Below are 17,852 nucleotides of genomic sequence, written 5' to 3'. Positions count from 1 at the left end.
ACATCTATTTGGGAGCTCCTCTTGGTGGAAGCACCCTGGTTTGCTGGCCTCTGAATGTGTCCTCTGTGTATAGGGGCTGCAGTGACATGAAGAATGCATTATTTTCTTGAGTCATTTTTTGTGTGTTTCTGCTGACCTACTGGGACGAGGTCCTCATTATTCGGTAAGACTTTGTTCCTTCCTCAGGAAAGTCCCTGTCACCTGCACAGATCTAAATCACCTTCTGCGTTCTCCCTCCTTCCACACAGTGACTGTGTGAGTGAACTCTGGACACTGTCATCTTCATGTGATGATGAAGTCCATGGTTGGCTCGCAGAAGCAGCTGGAAACTTTCTAAAGACTCTACCTAAAGGACGTGACTTTTGTGCTGCAGGTCGGACCTCAGCAGGGCTGGCTGCTGCTTCCGTGGGTTTCAGCAGAAGTCCCTCATGTGATTCTTCAAGGAAATGCATACCCAGCCCTTGCAGGCTGAGAACTTCAACATTTCCGCACTGAGGGAAGCGGTCAGCTCTTACTGTGCTCATGGACAGCTGAGCCAGATGGGTGTTTTGATGATCTTTGTGAGGTGAATTTTGTGTATCAGCTTGGAGGGTGGGTTTGGATGAAAGTAACGTTGAAATTGGTGATCTGGGAGTAAAGCAGATTGTCCTCCATGTTGTGGGTGGGCCTCATCCAATCAGTTGAAGGCCTGAGTAGAAGAAAAAGATTGCCTCCCTAAGCAAGAGAGAATTCTCTAGCAGACTGCCTTCAGACTGGAACGGCAGCATCGGCTCTCCAGGTTGTCTGCCTGCCAGCACACACTGCAGATTTGGCCTTCCTGGCCTCCATCGCTGTGTGAGCTGGTTCCTTATGGTAAATCTCTTTTGATACCTGTACACCTCCTATTGGTTCTCTTTCGCTGGAGAGCCCTGACTCATGCAGATCTTCTTCTCAGATTTGCTCTTTTCTCCCCGGATCAATGATGTCTCACCCTCCCAATCTCCGAGGCTAGAAAGCCCATGGCTGTTCTTCTCTGTTACCTCCCCAATAGCCCATCATTCACCAGGTCCTGCTGGGCCCACCTTTGCATGCCTCAGCCAGGCCCACTCTCCTGTTTGTCCTTCTGTCCCTCAGGCCTTAATAACTTCTCAGCTAGGAATTTTTGAAGGTGCTTACCCAGTTTCCATGCGTCCCATTTAACTCTCTCCTTCTCTTCAGAGATATGGGCCCCAAGCACCGCTCGCTTCATGCCCCTCCCCTTCTTAAAGCCTTTCACATTCTGGCCACAAATTGCCCTTCCAGTTTCTTGGCCTGGGCTTCTCCCTTCCCCACCACGGACTGGATTGACCTTGTTCGTTCCTCACGACCTCACTCAGAAGCCACCTCCCCAGTGTAGGCTTTTCCGTCTCTTATGCTTGTTTTTTGAACATGCACACTTGGGGATGTGATCAAAAGGCAGCTTGATTTCCTCCACACTTGCCTGCCACGCCTGGACCCCAGGACCCTAGCAGTCACTCTGAAGTGGTAGACGGGCCTGTGGCGTCAGCAGCAAATGGTTTCCATCCAGAGACGGAGGTGCCCAGTCCTGTGGGATAGTCAAGGCTCTGCATTTGACTCAAGTTGGATGCTCTCTCCTCCCTGTGCCAGCCTCCTGCTGCCTGCCCTGGGGGAGGACACAGGCCCCGGCCCGGCTCTCCCTGCCGCTCCGCCCCCAGCTTGCTAGCCCTGGCTCCTGACACCTCGCAGCTGGAGTGTGGGAGTGAGAATGGACGAGGAGGGGAGAACAGCTTTTCCTGACGCCTTCGTCAGCTCGGGCTGCCATAGCAGAATCCCAGAGGCTGGAAGGTTGAAACCTCAGGAGTCTCGTTCCTCAGTTCTGGAGGCTAGAAGTTCAAGATCAAGGTGCCAGGATGGTCAGTTTCTGGTGAGAGCTCTCTTCCTGAGCTACAGACTCCGCCTGCTCGCTGTGTTCTCACGTGGCAGAGAGAGAGGAAGTCCACCATCTGGGGCCCCACCTCATGATCTCATCTACAGCTAATTATCTCCCAAAGGTCCCATCTCCAAATACAGTCACATTGGGGGTTAGCACTTCAACATATGAATTTGAGGGGGGGACACAATTCAGTCTGTAACATTTGACTAATGGCGCTGTGAGATGCCGTTGGCCCTCTGGGCCAAGCCTACCTCCAGAGTTGCCTCTCCTTCATGGTGCAGATGTGTCAGTGGGTCCCTCAGAGGCTGTGGCCCTCATGAAGAGGGCGGTGCTTACCTCCAGTGGGCAGCTCTTGCCCCTTCCAATAGGCTCAGTTTCTCCACTTGTCTACCTAGGACAGGGTCCCACCTGTGGATTCCTTTCTGGGTCCCTGACTCACCTGTGGAGGGGGGACCCTCTGCCTTGGCTCCAGCCTCCCTCCTTTAGATCTGTCAGGCACAGGTCAGACACAGCCCACTGTGCCCCCGCTCCAGGGCCCTCGCCTGGCTCTCCAGGGATCCTCTCGAAGCCCCACTTTTAGAGAGGACTATGCAAGCTGAAGCTGTGAGGTCAGCATCCAAGGTCCTGTCCCACTTCTCAGGGGCCACACCACCGCCCACAACTCTGGCCACGCAGGCTGAGGTGATCTTGCTCATCTCCGCTTCCATCTCCTCCTGGTCTCCATCCTCTGCTACGAGCCTGAGTCCACACGGTCTTACTGCCTCTGATCACATCCATCTGCTCCATCTTGTGGTGCAGCTTCTGGAGAAAGACCACCACTGCTGTCTGCCAGACCTCAGAGGGTTCACTTTCTGCCCAGAATTTGGACTGTGCCCTGCTGAGCCCAGCTGTGACTGAGGCCACAAGACCATCAGCCCAAGCAAAGACACCGAAGCCACAGGCTGGACAGGTGCTGGGAAGGCACTCCAGAATGTGCCTCCCACAGTCCGGGGCTAGATTTCTTTTTTCCTTGCAGCCCCTGGTGTCTAGCCCATTACTTTTCAGGAAATAGGTACTCACTTCATTGGTGAGAAGAATGTGCATCTTTCTTAAGAAAGGCACTGTGCTTTCTTTTCTATATCCCCACAGCAACTTGCAGCAGTTTAATGTGACGGAGGTGCTTAATAAATATTGTTGACTGATTCACAGGGAAAAAGGTGGTCCAGACATGCCTTCTGGAAATGTCCAATAAGCCCCATTATTCCTCTTTGCAGTCAATTGTCGTGGAATGGGCCTTTTGGCGTGAATCCCGAAAGGGCAGTAAACCAAGATGGCTGTATAATTTTATCGTCTCTCATCCTCCATCAAAGCCAGCTTCCTCGCTTCCATCCGCATCTCTGCCTCATTGCTTCTGGGTTCACCTCTGGTACAGCTGTTGGATCACGCTAACAGCCCCCGGATCTTCATTTTGAACAATAATGTTTGTTTCCAGAATAATCGAATCCAGCGGGGACACGAAGGGCGTAGAACACTTTATAACAGTAGCTGTGAAAAAGGGAAAATCAAGAATTTGCTTGATGGCATTTAGTTCAGGGCACACAATTTATCAGCGCTGTCTTTATCTACTTATGTTTCAGTGATTCAGTGCTGGGGGAAATAGCCTCAGACATAAAATGCGTACGTTTCTGGCAGAGCCTGTCGGTTTAATTCAGATGTTAAATATTTTCAGGAGGGTCAAGTGCTCAAGGCCCCTACGTTTTGTCCTTTGAGTGAAACCAGCTAAAATAAAATGGAGATCATCAGTAGCTCCAACCTGGGATACACTTCAACGTCGAAGGGGTCAGAGGTCCCAATTTTACAGGAAACTGGTGTTCCAGCTCTGGGGCTCTGAGAAAAGGCCTTGAAATGTGGGTAATTTCATTATGTAAAAGGCAGCTTAGAAAAATCCTTGTTCCTAGAAAACAGATGCTTTATTTAAGGTTGATTAAGTTCGAACTCTCTCACGGAAACTTTTGTCTGTCTGCGACTTCCCCGACCCAGACACGTGGAGATTCTGGCCAAGGAAACGTGCAGAGCGACTTCTTTGGGGGGGGGGGCTAGAGTCCATGTGATCTGTGCTGATCACTGGGAATGGCTGGGCACTGGTTGCCTTCCAGGTCTCAGGGAGCAAACCGCTAAGTTCCTGGGGAGAGCTCTGGCCTCGGGGGGCTCCAGCTGTTTGCATTGTGAGGTTTGCACCCAGAATGTTCTTTGTCTCCACCTCTGCTGCCTCTCAGACAGTAGGATTGATTCTGATCCCTCACGCAAAGATCCCACAGGGGTGGTTCTCCGGGAACTAGCAGCACGTTCTTCCCAAAAAATTAGCCTTTAAACATAGAGAGAAATCTTCATCTCACCGATGAGCAATACGCCTTAATTACTATTAACCCCAAGACTCCATTTAAATAGGTAAGACTTAGGGAACTATACTTTTCTGTTCAACTTTCCTTATCGACTGACTAGTTAGAGCATCCAGAGGTAACTGGAAAGAATCCTACAAAATGGAACTCTTTATTAACTCAATTAACGTAAATGTTAATCAGTTTTAGTGTAAACAGTCTTAAGATAAATTATGCAATTAGAATAAGATTTAAATAGTTGTATCCTTTATTAACTAGCTGCATGAAATAAATTAGAAAGAAATAGGTAAACTGAAGTCAGAACATAACTTAAACAAAACAGAACCACATGCACAAACTCAGACTTTAAAACAGGAAGTGCCAAGGTTTTAAAACAGAATTTTGGAATGATCCCCCACTGCCCAGAACCCCTGAATTTGTGGCGTTGTATACTAAGATATTGTGATTTCAATTATAGAGAAATTCTCTAATGTATAAAGCAGGTTAGGTTTAAGGACTTGGTACCTAACAATCTTAAAGCAGGAGAGAGACTCTGCCAAAGGTTTTGGCAGAAAAATAGTCTTCAGGTCCTTAAGGGCTGTCTCTTGGAATTCCCATTACTATTCATTTAATGTTTATGTATCCTTGCAAAGGTTTTAACTCTAGAGTGACCATATACTTTTTTGTTCCAGCCTGGACACTTTCGAGAGTGAAAGGGGGATTATTAAGTTAGAAGGCAGGAGAGCTCAGTAGGTAAGGCGACGGGCACTGGCCTGTCATAGTCCTGTTGGATCTTAGCATCACCCCTTATTAGCTCTGTGACCTAAAGCGACTTATTTCACCTCATGTGCCTTGATTTTCCTCATCTGTAAAAATGGGAATTGTTATAAGGGTTTAAGAAGGTAATAAAGCATTTATTGGTGCTTTCTAGCATATAGTGAGCACCCAATAACTGTAGCTACTATAGTGTTATTATTAAAAGCTTTAAAACGATCATTTTGATCATGCTCACAAACAACAAAAACTAGGAGTCTGACTTCCCCAAAGACTGAGTCTGCAGGGGCTTGGTAGGGCTGGAAGGAAGCACTCATGTTGAAAAGGGTCTGTTGTTCTCCGTTCAGTGTTAATACTGTTTCCCTGGGAAGAAGCCTTTGGAGGGCGAGTCTAGGAAGGGCCCAGAGAAGCCTTTGACTTCCTGAACTTTCTCAGATCTGGCCAGGCCCTGGTCTGCACTCTCCTCGTGAGGGCCACATACTCTGCAAGGTACCTTGGTTTGCACGTTTGCATGCCCCCTACGGTTGATGAAGCCCACTCGCCTTCGCTCCCTGAATCCTTACTTAGGCCACACAAGGAGATGACATGGACCCATTTTGCAGATCAGGATATTAGTCCCCACTTGGGACTAAGAGGGAACCAGGGGCAGAGCTAGGACTGGTGCCAGATATTACAACACGAAGTTGGGTTCTTTCTGTCGCTTTGCCCACCTGCCTTCTTGGAGATTTAGCAAATGAGAACAGCCAAAGGACATGTCCCATCACCGAGGCTAAACTTGGAAGTGTGGAATGAGCATGGGGCCCAGGGACACATGTCACCAGCAGTGTCACCCCTGGGGACCCCCTCAAGGTAGCCAACAAGGCCCAGGTCCTAGAGACACTCAGCTAATACTTTTTACTGAAACCATTCTTAGCTCCCTTGGTGTTCAAGTACAACAAATCAGAATGATCCATGATCCTGGTAATTTCCAGGGTGTACGGGGCGATTTTTTTTAAAAGAGGAAGAAAAGCAACTCTGTTTCATCAGGTATTTCCACAGCGTTTTCCCCTGGTACAGATGTCGAATACACATATGGGATCTCACATTAATGCAACGACACACAGCACCTCAGTTGGCGTGTCTGCTAGCTGCTATGATGTGTGTGTGTGTGTGCGTGTGCGTGCACGTCCGCTGGGGGTTGGGGAATTCAGCATCCTGTCAGGGCCTCCAGATGTCTGTTTGGGTGTGAACGGCCACACTTGCCCACACTCATGTCGGTTTAACACCGTGGCGCTCGCTCTGCAGTGTGCATTTTGCCGCCCAGCATCTTGATTTCTCAGCCACTTGGTTTCAAACTTGGAAAAGCTGTGTTTGATGTTGAAAGCTAAGTTCACACCATGCAGGGTATTTTAAAACCCGGCATCTGATGCCTGAAGTGTGAAAAAACATCTTTTTAATCCTTTTTGTGCTTATTGAAAGCTGGGCAAGTTTTTCTTAACTTACCAGGGAACGTAAAGCATTGACAGAGGACGAGGGCTTCGTTCCGGGAAGCACTTCGGAACGATCCCTGGCATTTCAGCCATAAAACAGTTTCAGTAAATATTGGTTTGGTGGAAAAACAGTCTAAGTGTTCAATGATCGGGATGATTTTTCAAGAAAAGTTTGCTCAAATTCAATAAATAAAAATGTATTTATTTATGTGAATTTTCAAAAAAGTTATGCAGCTACACATGTAGGTTTTGAGGCTTACAAAACAAAAGTAGTAATACAAGAGGCAGTTGAAGAAATCAGGGCCAAAAGAAGTGAGGGCAGCACAGTTATAAAGACAGGAGCGGGGCAGCTCCTTTCCCTGAAGGGTCCCTGTATACTCCACCTGGTCTGAGCTGTCTGCTGGGCTGGCCGTGCTTCCTGGAGCTGCAGATCCGGGGCTCTTCCCTCCCAGTTCTCCTTCCTTCCTTCCAGCCTTCTCTTCCAGCCGTCAGATCTACATTGCAAACCGAAGTCCCTGACTCCTGCTCCTGATCCCACTTCCCTTTATGAATCTCTCGCACTTCTAACTCCCAGAGGAGCCAACTGGCAAATGTGGTTGGCGATCACCTGCCTGTGATTCCCACTTTCTCACCAGCTCCCAGGTGACCCTGCTGCTGCAGGTCCCTGGACCACACACGGAGTAGTTAGATGCCCATTTGCTGCCCTGGTGGCATTTTGTATCACAAACTTTCTTTTATGTGTATATTTCCTATCAGAGTCTAGCTATAAGGAGAAAAGGATTCCTGTCTGGCTCATTTTTGTTTGCCTCCAAGTGTCCTTTGTGGAATTGTGTCTTTCTCGTGGAAGGAGCTGAAAGGTGGCAGTTTACAGAAGGAAGTTGGAGGAAGGCTGTCTTGCTCAAAATATCTTACAGGAAATAAATTCTGTGTTTGCAGGAGTCAAATTTGGTCCTATAATGGGCTTCATCTCTAAAGGTGATTTTTTTAGAGTTAGGGTTGCTCAGAAAATAAATTATTGAAATTAAGCATTCTAAATCCTGGAGTCCCCAGTTCAGTGTGTGTGTTGGGGGGCATTATCTACAGTATCAGCTGAGGCTGATACTTGTTTTGAGTGCCACAGAGAGATGGGGAACCTCACAGAGACCTCCTCCAGTCCTCAAACCTCTAGGTTCCAGCCATCACCGGAAGCTAGTGAGAAAGGAGAGGTGCCTCGGTGCCAAGACCTGTGGCCTCCTTGCTCTCTTTTGTTCCTCTGTAACAGAAGCTGGCAAACTTTGTCTACGAAGGGCCAGGTAGTAAATATTTTAGGTTTTGAGGGCCATAAGGTCTCCATCACAACTTCTCAACTCTGCCATTGTAGTGAGAAAGCAGCTATAACAATCAATGAATGAGCATGGCTGTGTTCCAATAAAACTTTATTTATAAAACCAAGTGGTGGGCCAGATTTGGCCCTCAGGCTATGGTTCACTGACTGCTGCTCTAGAACTATTTGTGACAATAGGAGAGCCAAGTAGGGCACATATTCCTGAAGGTCTCTTCTGAGAAGGGTGCTTTCCTACTGAGCTTTCCTTCAATGCTCCAAGGAGGGAGGTGGCTTTGCCCCATTTGGTAGATGAGAACACTGAGCCTCCACAGCGTCAGCCAACTCGCCCATGATAACACAGCTGGTAAGGGATGCAGGTGGCATTTATATTCAGATCTACTGAGTTAGAATCCAGTGTTCTTTTGACACTATGATTTGCTTGATCTTGCCTTGGGGTATGGGCTACTAGCTCATAACACCCACTGTGCCAGTGTAGGGTCACCCCACCCAGCTCTCCTGGAACTAAAACCCATCCCACACTAACATACATGGCAGGAAACCATCTCTTACCCAACTCTTCTGCTTGCTAATAGGCAAAGTATAGATGACAGTGCGTTACTTCGAAACATGTAGAAACTGGGCTGGGGTTTCTACAACAGGCCTTTGTGCACAAGCCGGTGAGCACCAATAGAAAAAGAAATAACCTTATCGCAAATTAAAAGAACAATCTTTAGAAAGTAGCTGAAATGTAAGGTTAATTGGAGCCAGAAATGTCAAATTAATGCAGCAATGCACTGGGGAGCCCGCCCTGGCCTTTGTGCACAGAATCAGTGCACACGACGAAGGGAGGCAGGGAACGACATAATAGGGTTTTTGGGAGTCCCCTGTCATATTAAACAGGCTTTGCAATTAATTTCTTGGTGCAATGTTATTTTCATTGGCCTATATTTTCTTTGACCTCTCACATTTTTTAAGCTACCAACACAGGGCAAGTGGGATTTAGGATTGAAAATTTAAAAACCCACAAAACTGTCTTGACTTAAAATCAGTAGAAATGTGATAGAACTGGAGCGGGGTGAGTGAGTAGCCGGAGCGCTCTTGGGGTGTGTTGGGGTCCACAGGTCCTTCAGTGGAAGACGCTGACCTGGGAACAGGGGGCCTGCTCTGCTCGGTGACTTACCTCCTTATTTTAGCCCCTTTCGGAATCACCCCCCAGGTCCCACCTTGCAGGAAAGGCTTGGGGTGCCCAGAAGGAGGGCAGCGGCCGTAGAGGCCACGGTCTTGCATTCACGGAGCACGAAACACAGGCCAGGCACCTTTGAAAAACGTCACCTTATTTAATCTTCATCAAAACCCTGAGAGGTATGCTCTATAATTATTGCCATTTTCAGGTGGAGAAATGGAGGCAGAGAACAGTTAAGTGCCTGGTTGAAGCCACACAGGAAACCCCCCAGGCTGGGATTTGAATCCAGGTCTTCGTGATTCCGAGGGCTTTGTGTTTAACTGCTGCTCCTCAGATGGCAATCAAGGTTCACCTGGAATGCCTGCAGGCCACATAGTCATCATCAGTTTTATTTCTATTTTTATTTTATTTTCAATTGTGGTAAAATCTACATAACGTAAAATTTACCGTCTTAACCAGCTTTGGGTGCGTGATTCAGCAGTGCTAAGGGCGTTTATGTTGTTGTACGACCAATCCGCCACGCTTTCTCATTGTAGAACTGAACCTCAGTCCCTGTTAAACAACCCCTCGTTCTCCCTCCCCTCCGCCCTGGCAGCCTCCATTCTGCTTTCCTACTCGATGGATTTGAGTGCTCGAGGCAGCTCATATGAGTGGAATCCTGCAGTATTCGTCCTTTTGTGATTGGCTTGTATCATTTAGCATAATGTCCTCAAAATTCATCCATGTGTACCCTGTGTCAGAATTTCCTTCCTTTTTAAGGCTGAATAATACTCTATTATACAATGGAATATTATATATGGAGTATATATTACTTAATAATATAGACTATTATACACATATACCCCATTTTGGTTATCCATTCGTCTGTCAATGGACATTTGGGTTGCTTCCATTTTTCGTCTGTTATGAATTATGCTCCTATGTACCACAATCAGTTTTAAAAGCTGGCATTAGGGTGTGACCATAAAGGGGTTACAGGAGGCGTTCCCGTGTGGTGATGGAACGTTCTGTCTTATGATGGTGGCAGTGGCTACAGAATCTATTTATGGGATCAAACTGCCAACAAACACAGACAGACAGACAGACCACGAATGCCTGTAAAAACTGGCGAAAACTGACTAAGGTCCGTAGTCTGGTTAACAGCATTGTCCCAAAGTCAAGGTCAGTTTCCTGGTTTTGATACTGTACTTCGGTTCCATATGAGGTCACTGCTGGGGGGAGCTGGGCAGGGGCCTCCAGGACTCTGTGCTAATTTTGCAACTTCTTTTGAATATATAATTATTTCAAAATAAAAAGTGAAAAATTACACACACATTAAAAAGAAGCTAGGAATTGGTTTTGCTGCATCAGCTCAGCCACCAAAAGGTTGTCATGTTGTGAGAGATCAGGTGAGGATGTCACCAGAAAATCTTCCAAGGTTTCCTGAACTATCTAAACCACTCAGGAATGTTTTAGAAGGAAGTTCCAAAGAGGATTTTTGTTCACAGGAAACTGATCTACTGTCAGTAACGGCAGTGAGGGGGTGAGGAGAGCCCCTCATTCTATTTGCGCCGGAGGGAGGATTTGGCGCTTTGTGCTTCTGAGACACGGGACCTCCTGGGCCTCCGTTTCCATGGCATCCAGCACACAGTGGGGCACAGCGATCCTGAGGCATAGGTATTATTATTGATTTCTGTGGATGAGGAAATCCAGGCTGCGAAGGGGTAAGTGACCGTCCAGTGTCACGTAGTTAGCAAGCCAGCCAGATAGGGCTCACTTGTCTAATGGCCAAATCCTTGTCCCTTCATCCACACCCTTCTGCTTCCCAAGTGAGTCAGCGCTGCAAGGAGCAGAGGGTGCGGACACGAGCAGTGTCTGCTTCGTCTGGTGTTGGCTATGAAATAAAACGGTGTGAACTCTCAGGTTCTCAGCTTGAAGATACCAACAGTTGTCTCTGTTGAGACTTTTGAGGATCACACTCTTTTGCAAAATGGCCAAGCAAATGATAAAAAGACAAAGTACATTCTAGTATTGAGATGAATCTTCGCAAGGCACAGAAGCATTTAAATAAGAGATTCCTGTGTAAGTTTCTACTTTGGACCTCATGAGAAAGGATATATGTATTTGAAAATTCTTTGGGTGGACTTGGGGTAGGAAATTTGAAGGGTTTGCTAGATTTAAAAGCTAGAAGCTTGAAATATGGGTATCATGGCTAAAATATGACATAAATTTCTTGAAAAGTGTTGGTTCTTGGAATTGTTAGAATGTCCATAACATAGCCCTGCAGTAGTTCATGTTACTGGGTCCAGCCTCACTGTATATCACACTGTGTCAAAGCATTCATCCATTGTCAGGCTAATTTGGAATAAAATGTCCTATTAATTTAGAAATGTGTCTCAGGACACACGTGTGGCTTTTGAAGGACAGCTCCCAACAACATGCTCTAGAAACACAGAGAAAACTTCCTGCATTGTGAACAAGTCTCTTGGAAGACCAGAGGCGCTGGTCAAGCGTGGATTGCAGGGCTGGCTTCCCTTATTCTCAGGAAGAAAGGAGGAAAGTGAGCATTTGGCTTCTGCTATTTCAATTCTCACCACGACCTTCTAAGATAGGTACTGTTTTCTCCACTTTGCCGCTGAGGAAACTGAGGCTCAGAGGGGTTAGCTCACACACTAGTGAACAAAATAGCCAGGCTAGACCTGCCATTGTGATTCGAAGTCCGTTTTCTTGCTCCTGCACGATATGCTGAATCTGCCGTCATCTGGTTCTCGAGAACAAGTGGTCAAATCAGGGACTGGAAAATCTTGGCTTCCTCACACATTTCCATAGATTTATCTTCCACATTCATGTGTGTGTGTGTGTGTTTATACACACATTAGTGCTCACTATTTAATATATATGATGAAAGTGGATCTTCCATATGCTAATTAACTTTTTGAAAATGTTCATTTCCTACATGAAACATGCAATTGTTGAATATCCACCCAAACTGAAGAATGAGTTCCAGTGTGTTTAGCCAACTCAGTGACTCATGATCTCTTAGTGACATATAGGTAAGTGTATACAGCTGGCATGTTTCCAGCCCTTTGGACTCCACTGAGAATTAGAATTCAGAGGTATGTTTCAACCTTTCTTGCCTTCCCACCACGACTAGCCCAGTTGTTTGTATTCCCAGAATGCTGAAAAGGTGGGGGAATTTTAAAAGGTGGGGAAGATTTTGTTGTAATATGGGCAAATCCTTAATTGGCCCTGCTAACCAGGTGGCTAATTGATGGACCACTGGATTTCAATGGTATAAGCAGCAACTTATAGTTAAATATTTGCACGTGTATCTAATTGCCTATGCAAAATTGTTCCTGCCAAATAGAAGTCTGGTGGAGCCTTCAAAATAACTTGGCATTCAACATGCATTAATATTTCAAACCGTCACTAACACTTGCTGTAGATCCAATTTTACTAATGTGCGTTTTTTTTAAACACCTCCCACTGCAGTGTGTAATTTTTGAATATCTGTAGCATGCTTAGAATACTATCCTAAGGTCCCGGGAACCAAGAATACTGATTGTGAATTCACAGTGCCCACATAACCAGCAGGAAAAAAACCCCCAAATTTGTTAAACAACCAGTTGTTTTTTTTTTCTAAATGATGTAAAAAAACCCGAGTTAACTTCGTGCTACTTCCTTGGAGCATGGAGAGCGACGGTCACTCGGCGCAATGTCATGTGGCTGAGGGCATGGCAGCCGTGATTCGGGCTTTGAGCCATGAATGAAGACCTTCAGGGAAGACGTGCGTTCCCTGCTCTGTGGAGCAGAGGGTTGCCAGAGCTTGCAGCGATGCAGCAGGTGGGGGTTTGGGAGAGTTATTTCCCCCGCCCCAGGACAGGTGGTGAGCTCAGAGCCCAGCGCTGAACCATCCAAAGGCATCCTGCAGGGTGGCAAGGGGCCAAGATGATCCAGGCAGAAGGAGGGAGGACAGAGCAGGCTTAGGGGACGCTAGGAGATGGGCTTGGTGTCTGGCAAGTGCGGGGTCCATGGGAGGTGCTAGGGAGCGAGGTTGGTGAAGACACAGGGACTTGAGATCGTGGAAGAACTTGCAAGTCACACTAAGGACTGTGGACTTTAGCCTGAGGGATTCAGCGGGCGACCCATGCACTTGAACCACCAGGACGCTGTCTCTGAGATGAGCAACTCGTGGGCTGTAGCACTGACACTGGGAGAACTTCATTAACTCTGCCCAGAGCCTGGTGAGCGCCCGGCGATCCATGGACCACGAGGAGTAAATCACCCCGCCCCTCGACCCTGGGGTCTTACCTCTGCAGAGATTGTGAGGTTAAACGGATTGGGAAACATGATTGGAAATTAGAATTCGAAAGCAATATTGGTGCAGCTATACCCTCAGACACGGCGGTGGCCACTCATTTATTTCATTTAACAAAATTTATTTTGTTCGGTGGTTTCTCAACTAGACAAAGTGTCTGGAGACATTTTTGGTCATCAAAACTGGAGTGGGGGTGCTACTGGCATTGCATCTACTGGGTAGAGACCAGGAGTGCTGCTCAGCATCCTGCAGGGCACAGGGCAGCCCCCCAACAATTATCCGGCCCCAAATGTCAATAGTGCTGAGCCTGGGAAACCTTGATTCAGGGCCTGCTAGCTTCTGGACATCGTGCCAATTCCTGGGAATATTGAGGGAAATTGGACTTAACTGGTGATCTTGAAGAGCTTGTGAGCTACAGCAAGGACAGAGTTGCGCGCACACAGCTAGAGGTCACTGAAGAGCTGCGGGCTTGAGTTTCTAGAAACAGGAGCACCTCCCCTTGAGCCCATGCATGGACTAGGGTGTTTGCTTTGCCTTTTCTCACGTGAAAAAACAAGACACGTCCTTCCTGCCTCGCTGGGCCAGCTCCTCTTTCAGCCTGCATGAAGGGAGACCAGCGAGGGCAAGTTGGAACGGGAAAAAAAATTCCAGGGGAAAACAGCCAAGAAAAGAGAGGCCAAATTTAGAGTGCTGTAGCTGTCCTTTAACTTGATTTCTAAATCACATTTTATCTGGAGAGGCAGGCAAGGACATTGACTTAGTTTTTTGCAACCCATGAGTTCTAGGTCAAAGCTGACACATAGGAGGGGCTTGATAATCATTTGTTGAGTTGGTTTGCAATCTGGTCTTGCATGAACTCTCCTACTCTCTCTGCTTGGTGCCCTCTCAGGGGGAATATTTTTACCATGTCCAAGGTTTCCAGATGGTGGTGTACCTCATCCTACAGGGAGCATGCCATCACCATCGAGAAGCATCCTCTGATGCTCTCAGCAACGCATCCTCACGCTCCCTTTGGCCTGCTGTTGCCGTCAGGCTAGTTACTGAAGTCCCTGCTTCCTGCTGACTTTGTCGTGCTGTGGAGAGCAGGCTGCAGCTGCACTGCCAGCCGGGACCCTGACAGCTTCCCAGATGCCTGTGCTCCAAGGACCAGGGTCCCTCCGAGGCTTGAATGGAGGCTCCCACTGCAAGGGCTCCTGCAAACTCAAGTCTGCAGCCACCTGTCTGAGACCCCACTGGTTTCAGAGTCATTTGCTGGCACTGAGTCACAGTAGCAGGTAGAGTGACAAGATGGGGGAAGTGCGGATGGACCCGGGGCCCAAACTGAGGCAAAAGAGTGACATGAATGGGGAAGAAGACGTAAAAATTCCTGCACGCTGGAGAAAGATTATGCTGGCGGACCCGCTGGGTTCCCACTGAGCACAGTTGTAATTGGAATGTACTCTGCAAAGTTTATTGGGTCCTGGAGCGACTTGTTACTGAACTGGTCAATTAATCTATTTTTTTGTTTTTTAATGAGTTAGGGGATTTCCTTTAGCAGAAAATCACCAGGAAGCATGACCGAATGCCCAGAGCTCAGGGAAAGGCTGGCCTTTCCTTCTAGAAAACTCTATTCGACAATTAAAGCAGGAAATGGACTCCTCCTGCTACAGGTGGCGATTGGACTGGGCTGGGAACCAAAGAGCAAGGATCAATCCTGCACAGAGGTGAGCACGGGCTCCCCAGGAGCCGATTCCTCAAGCGGCGGCCTGAGTGTTCGGAAATAAAGCCGTTGGTCTCCCTGCTGAGAGACAAATGATTTCTATTTAAAAACCTGCTTGTTCCACGCAGCAACTCCCAGTGTAGCAATAATTAATGATATAGGAAGGTTAAGAAAGACCTTCTGCCGGAATCCCTCTGCTCCAGGCATGAAATTGGATTAAAGTGAAGATAAACTTAGACATGAAATCTGTTGAGGAAATCAGTAATTATGTGGACACGCGCACATTTGGAGCTATTTGAGTAAGTCAGGTGGATGAAGTGTCCGTAGTGCCGTCCCAGGCTTCGCTGTGGCCCAGCCCTTTGGGCCTCAGTGGCAATGAACTGTCAGAGAAGATGCTAACCAGGGCCTTGTACCCACCTTAGTCCCAACTCTGGATTTAATTTTTTTCCCAAAATGAAGTTCCGTGGGCCTTTTGGATACGCTCTATGCTGTCTGCCTGCCTAATATGCATTTCTCTTCTTCTTTGCTAACAGATTTTTTTTTCAGGGGGACAATGTACAGACCAAAAAGTCATTTTCCAGGCAGTCTGGCTGTTGCGGGTGGCTGTGTGACATGGTTCTGGCCAAAGAAACTTAAGTGGAAGTCTATTGGGTGGGGCTTCTGGAAACATTATTTGTTTCCCCTGATATGAAGGGACAGAGTCAACTGACTGGCACGTGCCTTTAGCCCTTTGCCTTTTGCCCTCCCCTACTGCTCTTTTCCCTGCCTGGAACAGCAATGGAAGAGCTGGAGGTTGGGCAGCCATTTTGCAACCATAAGGATAAAATTTCTGTCCTAAGGATAGTGGAGATGGCAGTGAGAAAGAGCCTGGCTCCGTTGTGGTTCCTTTGGGTAAAGAGGAAAGAGAAGGCCCAGCTGTTAGGCATCTTAACTGATCAAGCCCCAAGCCATGAAGTTTAGATTTAGAATTAAATCTCTTTTTTGACTTCAGGCATAGAACAAAAGAAAATCCAATTGCCTGCAGCATGGTGATCCCATCTGGACGACTCTGAGGCTTCCCGGGCCTTCCTTGAGGAAGAAGACGTGTGTCGCCTATCTGGCCACTGAGAGCATGAGCTGGGTGAGCTGTGGTGCATTCTGTGTGCCAGGGAAGGGTGGAGGAGGAGGTGTTGATGGCTTTCTCTAGTGTGCGGCTGAGGCACGTGGCTCTTTTGGTCCTCTCCGGGCCTCCTCAGTCACCCTCAGTGAGTCACATGTCTGCTGCTAGGGGCCCATTGGTTCCCTTTGCTCTGGATTCTGAGTTGAACAGGAGGCATCCTTGTATCAATGCTTTTAGAACTAATAGAAGAAAAGTCTTCAGTCCCTCGCCTTGCGCATGTCCCAACGTCACTGTCTAGACAGAGAGGACTGGGTTTCTGCACCAGTTCTCCTTGCCCTTAGAAAGCTGCTGTTGGATCCAGGCACAGCTGAACCAGAGGATGTCTCCCTCCTTTGAGGCCCCTCTGTGAAGGCCCCACCATAGTTTCTCATGGGCTTGGGCTACCTTCTCAGGGAGCCACACCTCTCCTTGCCTCTCTTTGTGATGGGCTGGCTCTGGGGCCGGGTGGGGGAGGCTGAGGTGTGGGGCCATGTGCTGAGCAGGCTCTTCTGGGTTTGGGTAGGGAACAGCTTTCAGGCCAGGATCCTCCTGAGAAACCTATCTCCACCAGAAGAAATCATCAGCCGTCTCACACTTCCTGGACATGGTCAAAGCCCTGCCTTGGCCAGGGGGTCCAGTAATTGGTCTTTAATCATTTAAAGCCCACACTTCCATGCATTGCTTTAATTCATCCTTGAAACAACCCGTGAGCTCACACGAGGAAACTGAGGCTGTAAGAGGTCCCATATTTGGGCCAAGATGACAAAGTTGGTCCTCGGCAGAGCTGGGACCGAGTTCAGTGGAACCTTCTTCCTTCTCCCCCTGCTGCCTCCACATCAGCTCCCCTCTCCTCTCCAGACATCCCCTCCTGTGGTCACAGGGACTGTTGGCAGAGCTGCTGGCACTCACATATCCAGTTTTCCACTCCTTCCTGGACACACAACGAAACGACTCTTTCCCAGGCCTCCCTTTGTAGCAGATGATGCAATGAGTTCAGGCCAATGATATGGGCAGACACGATTTTTGCTACTTTTAGTCTTGGCCACTAAAATGTCCTATGTAATGTGGACTCTGAAAATGGAGGATCCAGAGGGACTTTGAGAAGGCCCAATGGCAGAGCCACAAGATAAAAGTGTCTGAGAAGATAAAGGTGCTTAGAATAGAGCTGCCCAGCGTACACTGGTCTGTCACACCAGTGAGAAATTTGGGAACTGTTTGTTACAGCAGCAAGTGTTAATAATCCTGACTAATATAGGCTGCTTGGGTTGCCGACGCACAAATGTCCGTACTGGATCTTGTAAAAGTTATGACTGGTTCGTGGGAAGGCACCATGTCCCAGATATTCTGTGATGGGTGTAAGTTTTTTATGGAGACATTCTCGTGCAATTTGAGATTCCTATGACCACATGTCTCTGAAGACGGTTGACAAGCTCTATGGCTTTAGAGATGGAGCCACTAAAGCATGGACACAGCCTGCAGCCCCCAGTTATCAGGTCTGTCTGTCTTTCGTTTCCTAGAATTTTCCGCTAATGTTACCTTTAAGCCCCAAACTGAATTCCTCCTTGGGTTTTTCATGAATTTCTTGCAGCCACTTCCTGAATCCAGCTTGCAGGGAATCATTCTCAAGTTGTGGAAGTCGCTCTAGCACCTTCGTCACCTCCTGCCACCCTCCCGATCACACACACATACACACACAGGCGCACACTCACTGAGTTCAAGG

The 17,852-nt window shown here is 47.7% G+C and overlaps 1 protein-coding gene across 8 annotated transcripts in view; it reads left to right on the top strand.

The window, feature by feature from the left end:
* Positions 1 to 17,852, top strand: part of FAM169B (Protein) — a 210,582-nt gene that overhangs the window by 119,023 nt on the left and 73,707 nt on the right. For 6 of the 8 annotated variants that reach the window (XR_011540050.1, XR_011540046.1, XR_011540039.1 and 3 more), the window contains one exon: positions 15,986 to 16,114. The gene's annotated coding sequence lies outside the window, so the exon portion shown is untranslated. Of the gene's footprint in view, positions 1 to 10,485; positions 10,623 to 11,972; positions 12,821 to 15,985; positions 16,115 to 17,852 lie in introns of those variants that run through there. The other 2 variants (XR_011540045.1, XR_011540043.1) reach the window with 2 other exon arrangements.

Source organism: Equus przewalskii, chromosome 1, assembly GCF_037783145.1.
Source record: "Equus przewalskii isolate Varuska chromosome 1, EquPr2, whole genome shotgun sequence".
NCBI classification, from domain to species: Eukaryota; Metazoa; Chordata; class Mammalia; order Perissodactyla; family Equidae; genus Equus; species Equus przewalskii.
This window is presented reverse-complemented; position numbering and strand designations above follow the sequence as displayed.